Below are 24610 nucleotides of genomic sequence, written 5' to 3' on the forward strand. Positions count from 1 at the left end.
CAACCTTAAAAAATTACCATGATGTGATCGTTGCACATCAACTTCATATACAACAGCTCATAAGACAAGTGGTACAGCTGAGTGACACTATAATTCAACAAAACAATCAAATTATTTCAATACATGACACTATCCATGACATTGCTATCACATATGAGGAGGCAAAGGCACAATTGGATGACTTGAGAAAGATCAACAGCAAGCTAACACAGGAATGCAAACGAAAGAAGAAGCCAATCAATGAGTTAATTGTGAATAGCGGCCATTGGAAGTGACGTATCAAAGCATGTAAGGTAGCTCAGAAAGAGAACCTAGGTGAGGGTGAGGTTGGATCGTGTATTAGTAGATTGCTGAAGGCAAGTACATTGGAAAACGCTTTGAGCAATCCTAAGTTTAAGGCTGTGAAGGAAAAGGTGATTGAGTGCACATTAAAAGATGTGTCAAATGAGTTCTCAACTATGGATGCACAATCTATTTGTGATAGGGCCGGTATTAGCAAAACGACTTACTCAAATATATTCAAAGGTGTGAAGGCTAGGTTTGGTTGTGTGCTAAAGAGAAATAGAATCGTGCATCTTCCTCAACCTTCAAAGTTAATAGAGGCCTGAGGGCAACTTAATACAAAGGTTTTGGAGCTAATAGGAGATCCTGTGCATGTTCAATGCGTGGAAACACTAAAGATTGGGACTAAAAATGCATATGAGGTGAAGTTCACCAAACTCAATAATTACTATTTAGATTTGTACAAGGTGCAGTCGGCAATGGTAATGTACTACAATATGTCCGTTGAGGAATGTAATGGTAAATTGCAGTTTGTTATAAAATTAGATGAAAGTGAGGTCATCAAAGGAGTAAAGCTTGAAAGAGTTAGTGTAACTCTGATGAATAGAGCTTTACAATTCAACAAGAACAACCTAGGGAACTTTAGTGTTCAATCTGAGCGCCATGTGCAGTGGCTCGCTGCATTTGAAGTTCCTAAGGAAACATTTGAGGTGCTGCAATTGTTCTTTATGCACACAAGAATTCCAAGCATCATCAATCATCATGAACATAGTGAGATACTCTCAATTGAAGGGTATGGTCAATACTTGATTGAATGGCATCTTACAGGAGACTTGAAAACTTTAAAATGCATGTGTGGAATCTCCAATAGTGCAAGTACAAAGAATCCATGCCTATATTGCTTGACAGAGAGGATGGAAGGAAAGGACGGAAAGAAGAACCGGCAAAGGGCGACAAGTGCTGCACCGACGTGCAATAGAGAATATCTCACTTGGAAGCCCATCTTCAACATTCCATTGGATCGTATTCACACTTTTTCATTGCATGCTTTTGTTAGAATCATGGAGAAACTTGTATATGAATATATTTACTTTGCTTATAGGATGCAACTAGAAAAAGAAGCCATTGCAATGTGTAGGAATGTGGAGCAAGTGCTATCAGAAATTGGGCTGCATAAGCATCAAGTGATGATTGAAAAATATGAGAAGAGATCAAGAAAATTTGGTAACTTGCCAAAAAAGCCTTGCTTTGGAGGAGCAAAGGCTAGGAAGTTTCTCTCAGCACCCATCAATGAGGAAGGGAATGTCATGGTTCGTAGGCCGCCGGACTACGATGGGTGGAAAAAGTTTAATTTTTTCAGTTCTTGATTGAAGTAATGGAGGAAAATAAGATTGGCCAAAGCTAAGGTTTGGATAAGTCTTAAAAAATTAGCTCTCTTACTTCGCAAGATGGTATTTAACAATGAAGGTAAGCAAGAATTTATCAATGTTGTGCATAGCTTCTACGAAAGCATGGTAGAAACATGGGGCAAAAGCTCTATCACACATTACATGGTGCGTACTAAGTTAATATTTTAAAATTATATGAATTGTATAAACTATTGAGCATAGTTTTACTCATGTGTGATATGTGTCTTTGTAGCATATCCTTGAGGCACATGGCCATACTTTGCAGAAAATGGAAGCATCGAAATTTGGTACACACAAGGGATGGAAAATTCACATTGGATAGCACGTGGTGCATACCAAAGGAAAACTGATCATGATGGAGGGGTGAATGGTAGCAAACCAATAATCCAATTGCTATCTTGGTGGTATAGGATTATAGTAGCGGATGAAGCTAAACTCTCGCAAAAGAGAGCAAATGAAAGTGCTGATGAATCGGCTGCAAACATGATGGAATCACGTCGTGTCACTAAAAGAGTGCATTATGAAGCCTCATGTGCCAAAGAAAACCATATCAAGTGGCTAGAAACAAGGCTCCAACAAGGCAGCAAATGGGTTCGAAGAGAGCTAAGATAGTAAGATGAACAATGTGTTCAGTGTGAATGCAATTCATAGTTTAAGAGAGAAAGAGAGAGTGTGCATCTATGTGAATGAGTCTTACATTTTAGGGTTATATAAAAGAGGGTTTCACTTTCTATCTTATTCATTGAGTTCTCACATCTCTTGTGCAGGAAAGATGGCTTGGTCTAAGGTAGTTGCAAATATGCTTCCGCTCAGAGCCCCATATCGTGTTCAGCCCCTTGGAGCATCTACTAGCTCAGATGCACCTCCTTCTCAACCTAACCCACCTTCCTCAAGCCACCCTCACAAGGGTCCTCCTCAACATCCCCACAAGAAACGCAAGTGGAAGCCAGGTACAGTGGCCTTGAGAGAAATTAGGAGGTATTCCGAAGGCAAGCTTCTCGAGACTTGTTCGCGAGATTGTGCAAGACCTCCACCGCACAGAAAGCAGGAGGTGGTTTTTTGCACAAGGTTAGGATAGACCTGATCGCTTCACAAAAGAATGCCTTCATGCTCTACAGTGTGCTGCAGAGGCCTTTTTAGTTGACTTGTTGACTGATGCTCAATATTGTGCAATACATGCGAAGCACATTACTGTAACTCCCAAGGACTTCCAACTTGTAAGAAATCTTCAAGCAGTGAAGGATGCATTTGTTCCAATGGAATGAACACAGTTTGTAATGTTATCTTTTTTGGCATAGTGTTATCCTCGTGCATTGGACATATGACTATGTCCCAATGCAAAACTATTGTATGCGCCCTTAAAATATGAATTAAAATTTTACACTTGTCCTTCGCTCTCAACTTTGACTATACATCTTCGCTGTATTTTCAATTCTTTACTTACAAGTTTTGTTAGCACTGTCAATTTCAATAGGAAAAACATGCAAAAATTTTCAATTTCTTATTGCAAACTTTACTCTTGATGCCTCTATATAGTCTATGTGGTGCGAAGTTTCTAAGGGCCAGTAGTCGTGATGTTGATTTCTCAATTATCAACCCATCCATAATTGTGGTGTGGGATAATTTTTAAAATACTAAACGATATCGGAATATGACAAAACTTCACGCGCGCACTCATTAGGTGGCCAAGAGCCCTTTTTTTAAAAAAAAAATAATTTGGGCTCTTGGCCACCTAACGAGTGCGCATGTGAAGTTTCGTCGCATTCTGATAAAAGATTATGGATTTACGATCACACGATGGACAGTGCATATGAAGCTGCATTAACCCGATTTTGGGATTTAAATGGGTTAAAAGTTCATTCTTCTTATCATTTTCACATCTTTCTTTCTTTGCTTCCTCCATTTTCACAACCCCAACCTTTGTCTCTTCTTTGTCTTGCCCTCCTTGAGCTTGCATGGCACACACCAAGCAAGCATGTCGCCATTTTAACCCCGGGAAGACCTCACGCCAAGGCCCACCACCTAGAGCACAAGGTGGAGCCTCCTCTAGTGCAGCAACAGGTACTCCCCATAGAGCACAAGGACCACCACAAAAGAAGAGGAGATGGAAACCGGGCACTGTTGGTCTTTGAGAGAAAATGAGAATCCAACTGGAATATGAGCTTCTCATCCTGAAAAGTTCTTTTCATAAGGTTGTTCGGGAAGTCATACAAGACTTGGAGCTAAAAGGGATGGGAAGATTTTGGGCATGAGTGCGGGATGGCCCGCCAGTAGGAAGGTGGACCGTTGCAGCTATGGAGGCCCTACAAACAACTACAGAGGGGTTTCTCATAGACTTGTTTGATGATATACAGCTTGCGGCTATCCATGCAAAGCGTGTCACAATCACAGATAAAGACATGAACTTTATCATTCGGCTTCGACACAGCAAGGGGACTCCGCCATAGTTTACTAGATTAATGATGCAAGGTTTGTAATGAGTGTTATAGCACTATAGCACCTTGGAAGGCCAAAAATTTTTGTATACTCTACCACATTGAAATATTTATTTATATATACATAATATCTCATGCGATGTGTACTAAATTCAAATAATTGAGTAAAGTTGTTTTGTTTTGTTTCTTAAAACACATGACTCTTAATTTTTGTTTAACGTACGAATGTATCAAAAGTAGTAATGCATACGGATACAAATTACATTATTGTTTATGCACAATCGCAATTACAGTACTATGCGTTGAATTATGTTAATGTATGAGGATGTGTCATTCATGTACCACACATTATCGCCACACTTACACAATCGCAAGTGCAGTACTACGTGTTGAATTATGTTAACATATGTGAATGTGTCATTCATGTACCACACATTATCCTCACACTTATACAAGCCATATATTTATTTAATAAATATTTATTTATAGGAACAAAGTAAAGTATCTTATATTCATCGAGAAAAATACATGTGATGACTGCTAGTGATGGTAGATACAAAAAGCTGATAGCCAACAAGAACTCTCAATTGTTCCTTGGCTTTTTCATCGGTGGAGAGGAGGGGCCAGCTTCCAATGAAAATATAAGTTCCCTCTTTGCTTCAAAAATGATGCACTCCCCCTTCATCTCTTTCTCCAGGAGAAGCGGATTTGAAACTTTAGCTAGGTCACCTAATGTAGTAAGCACACACATTGCTCTACCATGCATTTGGTCAAACAAGTAAAGAAGCTTTGACCACTTGATTAGCATCACCTTCTCCGAGCTAGATGTCACAGGTATCGCTCGAAAAGATCCAAACTTGGTCAAAGCTCGAATTTTCATGATTATTTCTTGCCCTCCTAGTGAGCACTTCTTATGGAAGACCACCAAATTTGCAACAAGGTTGCCAATATACTCCTTTAGAGCTGAATCCTTCTGTCGATCCGCATGTCAAGCTCCTCCTTGCCTTGATGCAAACTCATCTATATATAGTATGTCTTGAATGACAAAGTCAAATCAAACAATATACTTAGCGACTAACCTAGAGTTATCAGAAAGCGATGAAACTTGACGATAGGGTGCGTCGGGTCCCCGAAGTCCACCAATGAAATCTTGGCCAAAAATGATACCTGTAAACTGCCCTCTGGCATCTGGGGCCACAAGCCACAGGCCACTGCATGCATCATTTTTTGCCAAGATTTCATCGGTGGACTCTGGGGGACCTGTCCCACCCTACCGTCAATTTTCATCACATAAAGATATATGGTAGTTAGAAATCTCACCTTCTCCAAATCATCTTGTATCTTCATTTTCTCATGTGTCAGGGAGGCACCTCTTTGGGCAAAGGGATCTACAAACTCCTTGGTAGGAAGCTGGGGCCCTGGTCCAAACAAATCATGCTGTAGTACTTCAAATTCAGCATTCGGCACAAGGTAGTCTTCTTCAACCGAGGTAATATGCTCATGTGCTACTATGATGGCACTCAGTATCTAAGCTTGTGCCATCATATCTTCCAATCTCTGCCATCATCAAATGCACATCCATGTAATCATAATCGATCAAGCCTTCCATCGAATCCCTGACTAGGATGAAAAACAACTCTTCTTCCTTCATTTCCAAGTATTGCAGTACATCTGATAGAAGCAAGTATTGTACACCATCTACATCAATGGGTGTCAAGGAGGCAAGGTTGGGCTGGTCGACTTGTGGCTGTTCTGAAGAAGATGGTACCATGAGAGTGAGCCAACCCTTGCTCTGCCACCACCCGATGTTCCTCTTCAACATTTATGAGCTCTTCAATCGATTCGTCTCCCATGTATGTGATAGCAACAATGTGTGGAGTTGTATCTTCATCACTCTCCTCCTCTAGAGGTCTATCCAATGCAAGGAGGTAAATTGCCAATGCACAATCACAGTCCACGAGATCCAAAGGTGATATACCTGATGCACTTCCCATGGAAAGAGTGCATACTCTGTGTGAAGGATCCACATGGGCTAGATACATATTCACCACTTTTTGATGATTCTTCCCTGCCTGAAATACCATGAGTTGTTCCAGAGGTACCCAAGTCATGTCGGATCCCTCGATGGAGTATGTGCAGGTAGCAATGGTATTCACAAAGTCTTCCAAAACTTGAATGGGCAATCCAGTGATGAGAGCACACTTTCAAGGTTGAAGTTCTTAGAGAAAACTTGAAATATCTCATCACCCTGGTCGGCAAAGATAGTCTCATGGATCCACTCATCAAAGTGTGCGCGAGCATCCATTGTAGCAGATAGGAGGGATGTGGTGGATATAAAGAGATGAAGAGAGAAAGTATGAAATGAAACAATGAAACAAGAACTAAACTAGTTCTACCTTAAAAACCTCAAGTTTTAAACCATTAAGGATTATTCGCATACGATATTTAGTTATGGCTTTACTTAAGTCTTTGTAAAGTTTACATGCATATGTAAATGTGTTGATGTGGAAAGTGTATAACAAGTGTATGATTTTGCATAAATACCATAATTTTTAAATATTGCAAGTTTGCAAGCGACAATATTCTATTGGCCAAAAAAATCCAAAAATTTATAGGTGTTGGATATTATAACTTGTGGTGTTGGGATTTTTAGGGAGACTCTACAATTTCTAAAATATGTGGAGCCACACACTTTTCGCTAATAACAGTATCCTCAGCTTGGCTTCGAATTTTTCTATCATCTAGTTTAAAATAGAAGCTAACAGGTGGATTCTGCATTAACATTGTAATTTCCTGGCGCATTATACTCAATGGCCAATCATCCTCCATTTGCAACAGTTGGGACTCACAGCCCTCACAAATGACAGTAACATCCACAGCTGCACTTTCATGCATGTCTTGATCAAGGCACAACTATTTACCCTTGAGCATCCTCCATCTACGATACTTAACACTAGGCATAAAGTCTATCGTGTGACAAAGTACCTATAATTGGAAAGGAAAGTTAGCCGATTCATCCCAAAGTAAGATAATAGTCAACTAAGAGAGAAAAATTTTACCTAAAAGCCATGTCCCTTGTTGTGATTCGACACTCCACTGTGTCAGGACTGTGAGTTATTTTTTATGTCCAAGTTTTGCCTAGAATCCTTGTTACATAATCCTCTTATGCATTTTTTATGACGTATGTGCTTTTGATACTTCTCAAACCCTTACATTCCTTAAACATGTATGTAAAAATTGAGATTGGTATGAACCAACTTAGATGTACATTCTTTGAGCCGGTGCTTGGCTTCATAGAATTCAATATGTTTGCTAAAATTTTTGTGCTACACATGTGCAAAATGTCGCTACTACACAATGGTCATTCTATGCTATTGAGATTCGATATGTGCATAGACTCAAGGGTTTCATATTCTCAACTCCCCTTGGGCAATATGTACTTGGAGTCATAGAAAAAAACAAGGTCCTTTGCGAGTTGCTTAGTTGTACGCCCCTCAAAGAGCAATGTACCAATTTCGAGGTGGTAACACTTAAAAGAACCAGTGAAATTCTCAAAATTTTTCCACTCATAGCAATCCGAAGGGTATACTTCTGTAAATACGAGACAAGTTGTTACATAGGTATCATGAAATTTATCATTCTCAATGAGTTGCAAATACTTACTATTTGCAATGTCTCGTTGAAAGGGCATAGTGGGTGCAATATGTATTTGTTTTTGCATGAATCATGTTGTATAAACACCCCTGTTACAAGGTAAGAATCAACATTCCTTTTTTTGAGAGCTAAAATTTTACCCTTCCAGTGCTTTGATACATCTGCAATTGCATATGCTTTCACCCTGAAAGCTCCCTTCATACTTGGATGCATATGTACCCAAGACGAGCAATGATACGTATCACCGATCCAATTCCCTTCTTCATCTTTTCTGTTACGTCATTCTATCGAGAGAATGCTTGTTCTTCTCTCAGGCATTATAAGCTATGCATTAGATGTAAAGAAGTATGTATTAACCCCTAAATAATAAGCATTTTAAGTCTCTCTAGTAATCACCAATATGCCATACAAATCAACATGGCATTAAGAGATGTCTACACTTTTGTAAACAGACATAAACATCGATATCGAAACACATGTTGATATATACATCAACACAAAGTATAGATTCAATTTCAAGGCATCACTTTAATCATACCATTTACATGAAATATAATGAAAATAATAGCATAAGAATACTCATAGAATTTTGCCAAAATAAATTTTATTATAATGAAGAGGAGTCTGATTTGACTCAATACATTGTATGAAATGTGGGTATTATAGAGTAGTTGTTACAAGGATAGCAACCACATGGCATGCAAATCTTAATAGGCACATTGGATTGACACCTGAGATATTCTAAGACTCAACACATTGTGTGTTATATGGATGATATGATACAAGAGTTTCATGGATCATTGCCAATTGGCATGGAGATCCAAATGGACACATAGGACCAATAAAGCAAAGGATTTTTGAACCATCGACTTCCGGCAGATCTATATCATCTAGCACAAAGGAATCACCCACCACATCAAAATAGTCAATCGAGAATTATATACTTCACCTAAACCTTATACAATACCTGCATATACAAAAAAACAACTTCATGAATCCCTTTTAACAAAAATAGTTACATGAATCCCTTTTAGCAAAAAATATCTAGATAATTGCATGAATAGAAGCAATACAAAACAGGGCCAATTTACCTATAAGCTGATCTGCTAAATATAAGATTGAATCATTGCTAATCAAAACCCATTGTAAAGGATGGACTTAAGAAAACATCAATCCCATCAAAGATAAAAGTCACTAATTAAATGAATAATTTTTTCCACCACAAAATATGAAAGATTTACCTGTAAATTGAGCTACAGAATCTCTGCTCTACCTTGTGTTAAGTGTTGCAGCAACAATTGATCCTTAAGTTAGAGCTAGCATCAAACCCTATTGTAAAGATAGTAGAAAATAGATAATGCAGAGAGGAAGAAAGAGAGTGTGTGTGAGTACGCGGGAGAGAGAAAGAAATGAGCACCTATCCAATCTTGCCCAAATTGATCTTTGCAATAGCAAGAGTTAGCATTTACATGAAGGTATACTGAAAAAACAGTAGAAAAGAGGAAACACGGAGAAAGAAAGAGAGAGGAAGAGAGAGATGAGCACTTATGCAATGTCACCCAAAATGATCTCTGCAATAAAACAACAACAAGGGTTAGAACTAACATTATGTTGTATTGAAAAGATATCAGCAAAAAAAAACCAAACAGAGAGAGAGAGATTAACACCTTTGCCTCTTACTCCAAATAAACTCTGCAAGAAAACAACAATTAGAACCAACATCAAATTCTATTGAAAAAACAACATAAAAGAGAAACAACACATAGAGAGAGGGGGGAAAGAAAGGAGAGAGAGAGAGAGAGAGAGAGAGAGAGAGAGAGAGAGAGATGAGCACCTATATCTCCTGCCCCAAACAACCTCTGCAATAAAACAACAATAACAGTAAGAAACGACATCAAACCCTATTGAAAAAATAGGAAACAAGAGAAAATGCAAAGAGAGATGGGCACCTGTGTTTTGCCCAAAATCTAGAGCTGTATGGAGAAGAAAGTGCAGAGGTAAGTAGAACGCTCAAAATCCTAATTACTCTCATCAGGGAGCTTCAATGGAGATGAAAATTCACAAGTATAGAGAAGAGAGGGAAAGTGGTCTATTGCTCAACTTTTGGGTCAAACTGATTTCGTGAGAGGAAAAAAAACCGAGATTGAAAATTCTCCAAAAAAAGGAAGAAAATACAAGGTGAAAGAAACTCAAATTTTTCGTACTATTCATTCTCCCTTTTTTTAATCCCCCACTACCCCTTTTTTTAATAGAAAACCCAAGATTTGGAGAGAGAAGATTCACCATCCATGGATACCAACATCTAGCCTTCCTATTGGACAATCCAAAAGGCCCACATCTTAAACTATATTATTTTTAAGGGCCCATTTGTGAGTTCATTTTTTTCCTAATGATTTGCCAGTCCTTCTTTTTGCATGAAATTTGGCTTTAAAAACCACTTGTTTTTTTGCATGACACCCTATTCTAGAAGTTTCCATAGCTTTTTAGGATATTTACAATAAATAATATCAAAAAATAAAAAATATGCTAGTTTTGTTAAATACTATAGACACTGACATTAATGACTAATATGGCTCATAACTCTCGTTCATGTGGTAACTTCTATGACAGGTGGCTACAATCCTTGTGAATCCGATGATCCTCGAGTCTTTTTGCTCGAGATCTTCTCTATTTAATGATTTTAGAGTTCTTCAAGTCCATTCTACGAGAAGTCAGGAAAATTTTAAATCAAAGTCAGGATATCACATCCTCTCCCCCTTAGAGGAATCGAGATGTCATCATCTCGAATGAAACTGGGGATATTGGTTATATAGTGATTCATAGTCGATCCAAGTAGCATTCTCTTCAGGGTAGTCTTTCCACTGGACGAGATATTCTCTAAGAGTTTTGCTTCTTAGAGTCTTCTCCCGCATATCAAGTATCTTTTCTAGTTGAAGTTTGAGGACTTCCTTACTTGGCATTACAATTTCTTGGTTGTTAAGTACATGGTCTGGGTTAGGGACATATGTTTTCAATAGATTGACATAAAATGCATTATGCACTTTCAAGTTATTAGGGATTTGTAGCTTGTAGACATTTGAACCTAAACACTTTAGCACCTTATATGGCCCACGATACCTGGGACTTAGCTTCTTGAATTCCCCCTAAGATAAGGAACTTTTCTTTGGGCAAACTCGTAAGAAACCATGTCACCTTCTTTGAAGATGCGTTTTTGCCTTCATTGATCGACATATGCCTTCTGTTGATCCTTGGCGGCTTGAATATTTTGCCTTATGGCTTTCACTTTACTGATCCATTTCTTCCAACATTTTCCTAGATGCTTCTACTCATAGGGTAGGATTGGAAAAATTTAAAGGTGTAAGACAATATTGCCCATATAGTGCCTGAAAAGGAGTCATTTGAATAGTTTGATGGTATGATACATTGTAGGAAATTTCAACTAAGGGTAGGTATTGGATCCACCGTTTTGGTTCCCTATTACAATAATCCCTTAGTGTGTCCTCAATAACTTGGTTGACCTACTCTGTTTGACCATTGGTTTGGGGATGGTAAGTAGTGTTGAAGCAGATCTGGGTTCCTAGAGCTTCAAACAAACTCTTCCAAAAGTTTAAGGTGAAGAGAGAATCGCGGTCTTGCTGATAATTCTTTGGGGTAATCCATGTAACCTAAAAATTTCCTTAATCAAAAGCTTGGTGATATTGGAAGCCTTGTAATTGGTTTTTACAGGAATAAGTTGTGTAACTTTTGTTAGCATATCAATGACTACCATTATGAGTTATATCCTCCTTGTATTAGGGATAATCCAACTATGAAGTCCATACTGATATACTCCCATTTCATTTGAGGGATGTCAAGTGGCTATAGCTTTTCTGGCAACTTGGCATGCTTGGCCTTAATTTGTTGACAGTTTAGGCATTCAATGAAATACTTGAGTACATCACCCATGAGTCTTTCCTAGTAGAAGCTTCTTATGACTGTACTAAGAGTCTTAGAATAACCAGGATGACCTGAAAATGGGAAATCCTAAGATTTCCGAAGTATTTTCCTTTTGAGTTCCTAACTTTCAGGAATACATAATCTTGTCCTGTAATAGGCAAGTTTCTCATTTATGGAAAAATCTTGATACTTAGTCTTGAGTTTTGGATTTGAATCCTTGAGGGAAATTTCTCTTAACAATTTTGATAGCTTGGATCCTTCACTGCCTCTTCTCTAGCCATTTTTATGAGAGGGTTACTAGGCATTGAAATCATTGTGGCAAGAGTTCCAACCCTAGAGGGCTCTTCTAGGATTAGAGCATTAAGGAATGGTTTATAACTTAGGGAATCTGCAATCACATTCTCCTTATCTAGTCTATACTTGATTTCAAAGTCAAATTCTTGCAAGGTCTCAATCCATCGGCATTGTCTCATATTAAAATCTAGGTGAGTAAAAATCCACTTTTGGTTCTTATGATCAGTGACTAGAGAAAACCTATTACCAAGAAGGTAATGTCTCCATAGTTTAAAGGCATGAATTACAGCAAGTAATTCTAGATCATGTGTGGCATAGTTTCTTTCATGGATCTTTAATTTTCTTGAAGCATTGGCTACTGGATGTCCTTCTTGCATAAGCACACAACAACTTCAAATTCTTTGCTGAGGTCGAGTAGCCTTAGGATAGGGGCAGTGTCCATGTAATGGAGATCTACTTTTTTAGAAGCTCGGTGAGAGATGTGGTGATTGAGACATAGTCTTTAATGAAGACTCTATACCAACCCGTTAGCCCTAAAAAGCTTTGCATTTCCTTGACCGTTGTCGAGGGTGGCCAATCTTATACATCTTGGACCTTGGCAAGATCCACTAAAATGCCATCTGTCGATACTATGAACCCTAGATATTCAATGTGCTTCTTGAAGAAAGCACATTTCTTCTATTTAGCATACAATTTGTGGCCACTCATTATTTCAAGAACTATTTGTAGCTGTAGTTTATGGTCTTCTTCATTCTTGGAATATGTTAGGATATCATCAAAGAAGACAAGGACGAAGTCGTCAAGGTAGGGCTAGAAAATGTCTTGCATCAACCGGTTGAATATGGCAGGAGCATTTGTTAACCCAAACGACATCACAATAAACTCATAATGACCATACCTTATTCTAAAAAACAATTTTAGGGATATCTTCCTCCCTAATCCTTATTTGGTAATATCTTGATTTGAGATCAATCTTTGAAAATACCTTTGCTCCCCGGAGTTGGTCAAGCAACTCATCTATCATGGGAATTTGATATTTGTTTTTCACTGTCACTTAGTTTAATCCACGGTAATTGATACAAAGACGAAGTGTTCTATCTTTCTTTTTTTGAAATAAAACCAGGGCTCCCCATGATGAATTACTTGGCCGGATATATCCCTAGTCTAATAGCTACTTGAGTTATTCTTTTAGCCCAATGTCTTCAGGGATCGACACTCGATAAGGCCGGTTGTCGACAGGGATAGCACCTAGAATAAGTTTAATTTCATGATCTACTTCCCTTGCTAGTGGGAGCTCTATCAAGTCTTCTGGAAAAACATCTACATATTCTTTTAGCCAAGATGGTTGATCCTTGGTTTCACTATCTTGCTCAGCCTTGTTGAGTTTAATTAGATAGACATGTAATCCTTTCTTCAATCCCTTTACTATTCGGAAGGCTTTAGCCAACTGAACCTTAGGGTTTCCTACTTCTCCCTGAGTGGTTACTTGTTCTCCCTTTGAGTTCTGGAATGTGATTTAGCCCTTTTAGTAATGGATATGGGCATTATTTGAAATTAACCAATCCATACCTATCAGACATTCATAATCCTTGAGGTTCATAATTTGGAAGTTCATTTTGGAAGAATTGCCACCCAAGCTAAATTCTACCTTGCTAGTTTGTTGTTTTGATAGAACTTCTTTGTCGTTTGCTAATTCCACAAGCATTCTAGGTGCAAGAATAGTGTTTATGCCTAGCCTTTTTGCGTATTTTAGTGATACAAAAGAGTGGGTACTTCCATAGTTGATTAAAATTTGAAAGGGTTTATCTTGATAATCTACTAGTGTTTGAATAACTAAGAATTGGCAATTTGGACCCTTCTTATTGAGAGTGGAGTGTACTCTAGCTCTTTCCATATCGGATTCCATCGTTGGATCTTTATTGTTATTGATCTCCTTTATTCCAGCGACCTTTCCCCTAGCATCTTGGATTTGCCCGCGAAACTCTGACCTTGGCCAAGCTTCGGGCACTGCCTCTTTAAATGTTCTGGTTCCTTGCAATAGAAACACCTTAGAGTCTCATTGCTCCTTCCTGTGAGTATAAAGCTTCCCACGGCATTTGATTTGACCTTCTTTGTTTTGTTTGGTCAGTACTATCCTTGGGCTCTTTTTACGTAACTTTGGAAGTTTCCCTTATTTCGACTATTTCTGTTCTAAATTTTTGCATTTCTTGGCCTTTGTTCAATCTCCTGAACTATTGGAGCTACTCAAATCAATGCATCTTGTAAATCCAATGGTCTCATTGATTCAAGACGCGTATTCAAGGGTAGATTTAGACCATTGCAAAATGTGAATATTTGCTGTGAAACATCCATCGTAGGTGCATATTTTAGAAGTGTTACGAATTTGGAGTAATAGGCTTCTAGGCTTAGGCTTAACTGCTTTAGATTGAAGAACTCGTTCATCTTTTGGGTTTGATATGTGGGCGAAAGATATCTCCCATATACCGCATCCTTAATTTTGTCCCAAGTGATAATGCCTTCAGGCATTCTTTGGTCCTTGCACCATTGTTTCCACCAAAGACATACACCTCTTGTGAGTTTTAGCTTGGCGATCATGGCTTGATTTGACGATGTAGTCCCTGTAGCAGTGAAAAAGTCCTCTATAAATTCTATCCATATTTCTACTTCAGTTGGAATGTCCCTTCCTTTACCATCAAACTTCGATGGCTTGTACTGCTTGAGAAGAAATTTCTTCACTTGGGCTTCTACAGTATTGAGATTCGGGGTGATGTTCCAAGAATTATGCAATTTTATTATCAATTTTCTTTCCAACCATATTCAAAAAATATATATGTTTACTTGCTTACTCTACCTCATTAATTTAGGAGAAAATTATGTACTACTTGTCCTTCTGACAATGATCGGGGTTTATACTTCAAAAGAGAAGTTTAATTTTTAATGAGGGAAAAAAGTCTATTTACTATTTTTGATTTATCAAGGAGACAAATGGGTGGACAAAAATAATTCTTTACGTCAATAGGAAGGGAATATATTATTCGAGTAGTTCAGGAGCTCATATTATTCTTGGAAAAGATTTTCCTACCACAATCTAGGCATGGCATTGTGATACATCCACGGCATAGTAATTAGGATTTTGAGAATAAATATCCAAAAATCTATATTTCAGAGGAAGATCAGGTAATCCATCTTTCTTGTAGTTGCGGCAACTAGAGCTTACAACCATGACCCAATCAGCTGGTATAACCCTTATAACCTCCTCATAGATGTACTGGTTTAGTTTGACATGCCACCCTCTAATGAGTATGTTTGAGTTTATTCTAGCCTCATCGAAGAGATAAATCTTGGCAACCTTAAGGGCTTCCATCCACCTTAATCTTTTAAATTATTCTGGAGGTAAGTAAGACAATTTGCGTCAATGTAACAATACCCTCCTCTGCTTAACATCCATCGCCTTTCGTAATACAGGGGTGAAGGATCCTACATTTGACCACATCATCTAGTTCCTCCAATTAAAGCTAGAGAATTGCATTGTTGATATAAACATAACTTGGAAAATCAAAAATCGTTTCCAAGGTTCTTCTTTCTCCCAAAAATCAAGAACATATATCAACAAGAGAAGACTTCACTACTTAAGGGAAGAGATATTTTATGCTATAAATATAACTAGTTTTATTTACTTGCGTCATGTCCTACATCAACATGTGCTTTGATACCAACTGTAACGTGCCACCCAAGCATTTATTGGTGGTACATTCATAGTAGCCCATCAAGAGATGTCCTAGGAAGCACTGTCCGAGATTTTGATAAAACCCTCAGAGTTTGCTAACTAGGCTCGCTTGAGTCTACCCCGTAGTGGAAGTTTTGGCCGTGCTCCCACAAGGATCAACTTGAGTTTTTCTAGTTAAATCTATTACTAGCAGCTAATTAGTATTTGCATATTCTAAAGTGATGCAAATTAGGCTTTCTGATTTCTAATGGTCCATCAAGTGTGATTTTTATTCTTTCTTAGGAAAGCTCCAAGCTTACTGAGACCACCTAGCTACAGGTCAGGATCCGCCATCCTCCCTCGAGAGAGTAGTTTTAGTTATCTAATTATCTACCACTTTAGGTTCAACATATAAAAACAGCTTCTTTGAATTATCTCTTGATACAAATTCGTTGCACGCCCTTAATTCATGACACAAAAATAGAGTAAAGCAATTCCTTCTTAATAGTTCCTTTTTAAAAAATGACCTTTTACAAATATTTTCTTGTTCAAATGTATTATTCTCTCCAAGTTTCATTTCCCAATTGGTATTGGAACTTCTAGACATAGTCTAAAAATCAGAGGGTAGTTGGGAGTTCCTAAGAGCCTAAGGAGTTTATGACTAGAACCCCCTAATATCCTCACCTCCTTCTGTCAACTAGAGCTCCCTATGACAAGACCTTTCACATCATAATTGGTCTAAACTCACTAATGCAAAAAAAAAAAGAATATTAACCTCAGCACAAGATAATGTTGACCTCACCACAAGAAAAAGTGAAAAAAATGGAAAAATGGAAAAGTGCAGTCGAGAGCTAAAAGAGGCAGCCCAAAAGGAAATCGAACCTAAAAGATCCCAAAAGTGCATGCATGGCCACAAGAGTCTAAGGCACACCCACACCAAAGTCCAAAAAGTGCTAAAAAAGATAAGCCGCACCTTTGAATGTAAAGGCACATCCAAAATTCTTGTAAAAGAGTGACAAGCTCCCTATTGTGCAAGGGTAGACGGAAAGGAAGCTAGGAAGATAGGAGGACAAGTCAGCCATGTAAAAGAGGGGATGACCGTCCAAAAGGGATAAGGGTTTTGTATATAAACTCAAAAAGTGAATGAGAGGCTCATTCTTTGGTGTGTGGAAAAGGTTCTTCTTATCCTTCTTCTTCTTCTTCTTGCCTTCTTGCTTGTGCTTGAGTGAGGGAGTGACTGTGTGACTGTGTGAGGGTGAGGGTGAGGGATCTTGGAGAAGAAGCTCTCCATCATTTCCTCTCTTCTTCTTCTCTTCTCTTCTCTTCTCTTGTCTCCCACGGCTATGGAGGTTGGAGCTTGAGGGAGAGGGATTGAGGTTGCTCGAGTTCGCATCACGAATCGTGGAGTTACCGATGTGCACAAGGGAGGAGGGTACTCAATTGGGCATCGAGGTAAGCTCACTACACTCGTAGAGAGGGATAGTGTGTTGGCTATGTGAGACATAGCTATTAGTGCTCAGCTTAAAACACTTGAAACAATAAGCGGTCCGTGGGTCTTGGTGGTCAAGGATAGCTCCCAACATTTTGGTTCCATTGTTGGGACCAATGGATTCAAGCCTTGAGCACTTGCACACTTCGAATTGAGCATTGAAGTAGGGTTTCACCCCCGAACTGGTGCTTAATATATGTAGGAGATTTAGGTGCTTTAATCTTCAAAACAAGTATTTGGAGTTTCTGATGAATAGACAAGTAGATTACTTGAGCCCACAGTTTACTTTGTGATTTTTTGTTGCATTTAGAAATATTAGGTCCAAGAACTTACAGGGAAACAGTAGGGTTTTGCTGCTGTGAAACAAGGAAAACATGGAAAAAAAAAGGAAAAATGAGCTTTGGGGTTTAATGCATACAAGACATGGAGTTGGAAGGTTAAGGATGGCTAGACATGACCCTAAAAGCCCAAAACCAATAGGGGAGAGCTCATTGCTACAGTTCAATGAGAGAGAGAGAGAGAGAGAGAGAGAGAGAGAGAGAGAGAGAGAGAGAGAGAGAGAGCTGCAGGTACAGAACAAATTGAGCATGTTGATTTTGAGTCCATCTTTCATTCTAGGTACCTCCAGGCCTTCCTTATGCTTTATTTGCTTATTTTGGAAGGTTATAGGTTATGATGTAAACCATAGGAACTTGTCACTAAATTGATTGCTTATTACGCATTCTCTATTTAATAAATTCATGTCAATAAATTAATGACTTGCTTTTCTTTAAGTGTTGATGATAATCTATCATGGCCATGAGACCATTTAGAGACCCTTATTCCTAGTGCATCACTTAATGGGGTGATCATAGCACTGTGACGAGGATATCTGGTATAGGCAGTACAAGTTATGAAGGGGGACAGAAGTGTCTACCAAGTGCAAGAGTGTACACAAGAACCAAGGAGTTACACATAAATGAATATGGATTGAATTCTAAGAAGAGGAAGTGCATTAGCAATGTGTATATGTATTTATATGTGCATCCAAGGATGCCTAGGAATGTTTACTTGTGTGTAATGAGCATTGCATTCATTTGGGGTCATCCTCTCCCCTACAAGTCAAGGTTTAAGGTTTTTTCTTTCATTAAGAAAGATGAGAGAGGGAATTCTCTCACTAAGAAAGACGAGAGACGTGATTCTCTAGAAGTGAGGAGAGAAGTGATTTTCTCTTTTTAAGGTCTAAAATGACACAAGCTTTTGTGTGGAATTCAATCTTAAGGTTGAGGCCCAATGCAACCTAATGAACTCTCCTTATCTATGACTCAAGGTGGTTTCATGGACCACAAGTTAAGAGTACAGTTTAAAAAGCTATTTTTTTGGAAATTTCATTTTTAAAATATCTCACAATAAAAAAATGATCTTTAAAAACAGGTCACGAGGGTTATCGAAAATAGCGGGATCGACAACTTTCGGTGTTGGCATCCAAATAACGGATGAAGAGATATCTCGAAATTAGTGTTGTAGAGTGGGATCAACTCAACTCTCTCTCCAAGAAGAGAAGCTCTTGAAAGGCTATAAAAGAGGAGGCTCTCCTTCGGTATAAGGGAGAGATGAAGAAAGCATCAGTTTGCATATATCCAAGAGGAGAAAAGAAGGTGCAAGTGCTGCGGAAGCTCTGTTGAAATCAAGTTCCAAGAGGAGAAGAGAAGGTGCAAGTGCTGCGGAAGCTATGCCAAAATCAAGTTCCAAGATAAGAAGAAAAGGTGCAAGTGCTGCGGAAGCTCTGCTGATATCAAGCGCCAAGAGGAGAGCCCTACACATATTGTGTAAGAGAGAAGGAGACTCAAGAAGGATCAAAAGGTGCCAACTTCCAAGTTGTGCAAGTGTTAGCCGGTCGTGTACCGTGAAAGGAACCATAATCTTGTTTCCAAGATCTACAAGTAAGAACTAGCTTATGTGTAACAGAGGATCTTGCTCCTTGTCAATAATATAACTCCACAAGGGGGGGGACTGGCCCATCTTCCGGTCCCTAGTGTGTTGCCAATTTCTCTACCTCTCTCTCTACATCTTTCTTTTCTCTCATCTATTCTCCCTCTATGCCAACATAATATTTGCCATATATATTTTAAGTATATAAGAAAGTCGAGTATGTATCTCGGGTTTATAACAGTGGTATCAGAGCAAGTCTCTTTGCTTTTCTCAGAGTAAAGGCGATCCTTGCAAGAAGAAGGTAAAAATGGCAACTGATGAAGCACCTACAACTCAGCAATTACAAGCTCAATTGATAGAGTATTGTAGCTTGTTGGAGATTCCCGAAGTACATCAATTGATTGACAGTCTAAGGGCAAGGGAGGAAGCTACTTATGAAGGACCGAATCCTCCAAAAGATGGTGATACTGGAGGAAACACCACTGCACCAATTGATGGTGAAGATGCAAAGCATCCAATTGCTGAGAAGCTTCCTAGAAGGAAGAAGGATTCTCTGGTCAAGAAGAGTAAAAAGACCTCACTTCGAGTGAGGCGGATAAGGAGGCAATCATCTCCCTCAGCAACTAGCTACTCCCCTGATTACTCAAGTTCCTCCTCCTCATCATCATCTTCTAGTTTCCACTCTCTTGGTTCTAAGTCTCGTGCAATCCGCAAATGTACAAAGAGGGACCATAAGAGGAGCAAGCTTAAGAAGACTAAGACTTTCAAGTATGGGGATAAAGACATAAAGTTTGACTCTTACTCCGGTAAAGAGAGATCCTGCTAATGCGTTAGCCTTTGTCAGGTAAAATGAAGTTGCTTTTTCTGATGGTAATTTCTCAGAAAAGTCCAAGCTAAGGCATGTAGGCATGCACTTGAAAGACACAGCTAGCAATTGGTGGTTGACTCTCATTTTGGAGAAAAAGGAAACCTACAACTTGGAAAAAGTTCAAGAAGAATTTTTATGCTCAGTTCTTGCCTCCTGATTTTGAGAATGATGTCAAGAAGGAGTGGGATTGGCTAGGCCAGAAAGAGCATGAAAAGGTCACTAGTTATGTGGACAAGTTTTGGTCTACTCTTCTCAAGGTTACTCCTTTCATGGAGATCAGCGATGAAGAGAAGAAAAGGAAGTTTGAAGCTGGCCTACTCCCTCATTTACACAGAACCATGAAGTGTATCCACATGAAACCTTATCTCGCATGATGGAGTCTACCATCATAGCTGAAAGTTTGCATACACTTGGTACATCTCGAAAGTTGGAGATGAGTTCTTATAGAGCTAGACAAGAGAAGCTCTATGATCAACCAAGAGACGGCACTAATCGAAGAAGATCTACCTCTACCCATGACCAATATTCAAAGCCCTCTGAGAGTAACAAGAAGAAGCACAAATATCTCTCACCCTCTGAGATACAAAAGTACAAAGAGGAAGGAAGATGCTTTCATTGTGGTGAGTTAGGGCATATGAAGCCTAACTGTCCTCACAAAAGGAAGGAAGAAAATGTGGTTAAAGATCCTCCTCCGCCATCCTCAAATTCTTTTCCGGATGTGCAAGCTAACACTCATTCAAATGAGAAGAAAAGACAACTCTTAAAGGGTTGGGGGACACTCAACAATCAATGAGTTTAGATACTCTTTGATCCAGGGTCCACATATAATTTTGTATTACCAGATACTATTGAAAGGCTACAAATTCCACCAGATCGATTAGGAACACCAATTGGATCAGGTTCGGCATTTGAAGGACTTACAACCAATTCTACTCCTATTCAAGGGAAGTTGAATCTTAAAATTGGGGATTACTGCGACTAAGAATCTTTTCTACTTGCACCCATAGGTAACTATGATGTTATCTTAGGCATGCCTTGACATTACAATATTAGACCTCTTTCCAATTTTTTTAAGAAGACCCTTGCATTTCAATTCAAGGGTCGAAACATAGTATGCATTTCTAATGCTGGAGATTGGTCTATGCCAATGATTACTCATGTTAGCATTTCTAAAGAAATGAAGAAAGTTATTTCTGCGTACATGATTTTTGTGAGAGAGTCAAAAGAAACTAATGATTCAAGGGCACTTGGTGCCTCTAATGAACACACAATACCAACTAATGCTTCTAAGTCTCGGACTTTAAAAGAACGCCTCTCTTTAATTGATCAAGCTAAACATGATTTTACTAAACAATATGAAGATTGTTTTAGTAATTCACTCCCAGGAGAGTTACCTCCTAAGCGCCCGAAAGATCACACAATTGATCTTATCCCAGGCAGTTCACCACCTAACCAACTGCCTTACCGAGTAAGTGCAAGTCAACAAGAGGAGATCCTAACACAAGTAAACGAATTTTTGGAAAAAGGGTTAGTTCAAACTAGCTCTTCTCCATACTGCTCTCCAGTCTTACTTGTTCAAAAGAAAGATGGTTCTTTCTGTATGTGCATAGACTACAGATCTTTGAACAAGATCACAATCAAGAATCGTTTTTCTATCCCAAGGATAAATGATATCTTGGATAAGTTGCAAGGGGCTAGTATCTTTAGTCGCATTGATCTCAAGAGCCACTATCATCAGATACGGATAGCACCTGAAGATGTTTATAAGGTAGATTTTCGTACGACATTTGGACTATACGAGTTCTTAGTCATGCCATTTGGTTTGACTAATGCACCCGCCATGTTCAATCGAATGATGGAGAGAATTTTCAGACCTCACTTAAAGTTCACAGGTGTCTTCTTTGATGAAATTCTAATATTTTCATGATCTGAAGAAGAGCATAGAAAACATATATCTATTGTTTTTCAAGAGCTTCGCAAGCATAGACTATAGGTCAATGCTAAGAAGAGTGAATTTTTCCTTTCGAAAATTCATTACATAGGCCATATTGTTTCTCACAATTTGGTGAGAATGGATCTTGAGAAGATTCAAGCCATTGTTGAATGGCCTACATCTACTTTTGTACATGAAATTAGAAGTTTCTTGGGCCTATTTTCATACTATAGGAGGTTCATACGAGGTTTTGCGTATGTTGCACCTCCTCTACATGACTTTACTAAGAATCGAATGCCTTTTTGTTGGGAATCAAGGCAACTATAAGCCTTTGAAAGAATTAGTGACTCAAGAACCAGTTCTCATAGTTTTGGATCTTCAAAAACCTTTTGAAGCTCACTGTAATGCTTCTGGGAATTGCATTGGATCTGTGCTTAACTAAGAGCATCATGCAGTAGCATTTGAGAGCCAACGCCTCAAGGACCATGAGCTATGTGCTCCAGTATATGAGAAAGAGCTTATGCCAGTGGTACATGCTCTTCAAATATGGAAACACTATCTACTTGGTGCAAATTTTGTTATTAAAACAAATCGCCAAAGTCTAAGATACTTCCTCACTCAGAAGAAGCTCTCAAAGAAACAGATGTGTTAAGCAAATTTCATATCTATGTTTCATTTTCAAATCCTTCACACATCTGGAACTAAGAATGTGGTAGCAGATTCTCTATCACGATGACCTCGAGTGAATGCAATCACAATTGTTTACCATAATGAGTTCATGGATTTATCCAAAATGTATGCAACTGATTCTGACTTCTCAACCATATGGGATCAGCTTAACTCAGGTCAATTGATTATACCTTACTCAATTCGAGATGGTTATTTGTATCATCATCAAGCGATTTGTGTAGCATTACCATTGCAACACAAGGTAATGGATGAAGCACATGCATCTCCATATGCTAGACATAGGGGTATTCTACCCACTCCTCAAGCATTGGAAAGATATTTCTTTTGGCCCACTCTTAGAGTTGACATTGAAAGATATGTCCGCGAGTGCAAGATGTGCCAAAAAGTAAAATATGACATGGATAAACCACTTGGTCTATTGAAGCCATTACCTATTCCCAATGAGCCTTGGGAAAGTATAGCCATGGACTTTATCATGGAGCTTCCTCACACATAAGCAGGCAATGATGCAATCTAGACTATCATTGATAGATTCAATAAGCAAGCTCACTTTATACATGTGCGAAAGACAATCGATGCCGATCATATAGCTAAGCTATTCATTGCTCATATTTTCAAGCATCATGGCATGCCTAAGTCCATTATAAGTGATCGAGATCCCCGCATGACCAGCCTCTTTTGGCAAGCTCTCTTCGAGAACCTCAGGACAAAGTTAAAGTTTTCATCCTCTTATCATCCTCAAACGGATGGGCAAAGTGAAAGTGCTAATTCTACTGTTTTGGACCTTTTGAAATCCTATATCTCTGATAATCAAAGAGAATGGGAAAAGTATTTGCCTTTAGTAGAGTTTGCATACAATAATACAGTGCACTCTAGTACTGGTAAGGCACCCTTTGAGATCATCTATGGTAAGCCTCATTTACCACCCATTCTTCTTACGAAGGATAAGATCTTTGCAGCAGATGAGTTTGTTAGAGACATTGATACAACTTTCACTCAAGTAAAAGATGCTATCCAAAGGACACAAGAGAAGCATAAACACAAAGCAGATAAGCATCGTCATAAGTTAGATCTCAAGTTGGGATAGTATATTCTTCTTAAATTTGAGAAGGTTCGCTTGAAGAAGCAGAAATGTCAAAAGGGTAAAGTGGTTAAGCTTTCTAATCGCTATTATGGCGCTTTCAAGATCAGAGATAAGATAAACGATGTGACTTTTTGTTTGGATCTACCAAGTCATTGGAACATTCATAATTCTTTCCATATAAGTTTGCTACGTCCCTATATTGGAGAACCTCCAATGGAACCAATCAAGGAAGATTTACCTAGCATAGAAGAAACAAAAGAGTTCCTTGTGCCTGAAAGAATTTTATACCATCAGGACAATACTCTAAGGTCAGGTAAGATATTACGGAAGTATCTGGTTAAGTTTAAGAATTACCCCCCATTGGACGCTCAGTTTATGACTAAGAGAGAACTACAAGAATTTCTAGATCTTCTTAAGGACTACGTATCCCCTCTATAGTTGAGGTCAACTATTTAGAAGCCAGAAGGATGTCACTAAATTGATTGCTTATTACGCATTCTCTATTTAATAAATTCATGTCAATAAATTAATGACTCACTTTTCTTTAAGTGTTGATGATGATCTAGCATGGCCATGAGACCATTTAGAGACCAGTATTCATAGTGCATCACTTAATGGGGTGATCAGAGCACTGTGACGAGGATATATGATACAGGCAGTGCAAGTTATGAAGGGGGAAAGAAGTGTCTACTAAGTGCAAGAGTATACACAATAACCAAGGAGTTACAGATAAATGAATATGGATTGAGTTCTAAGAAGAGGAAGTGCATTAGCATTGTGTATATGTATTTATATGTGCATCCAAGGATGCCTAGGAATGTTTACTTGTGTGTAATGAGCATTGCATTCATTTGGGATCATCCTCTCCCCTACAAGTCAAGGTTTAAGGTTTTTTCTTTCATTAAGAAAAACGAGAGAG

This window comes from Lygodium microphyllum, chromosome 9, assembly GCF_053477565.2.
Source record: "Lygodium microphyllum isolate KBCC chromosome 9, Lygodium_microphyllum_v1.1.10, whole genome shotgun sequence".
NCBI lineage: Eukaryota > Viridiplantae > Streptophyta > Polypodiopsida > Schizaeales > Lygodiaceae > Lygodium > Lygodium microphyllum.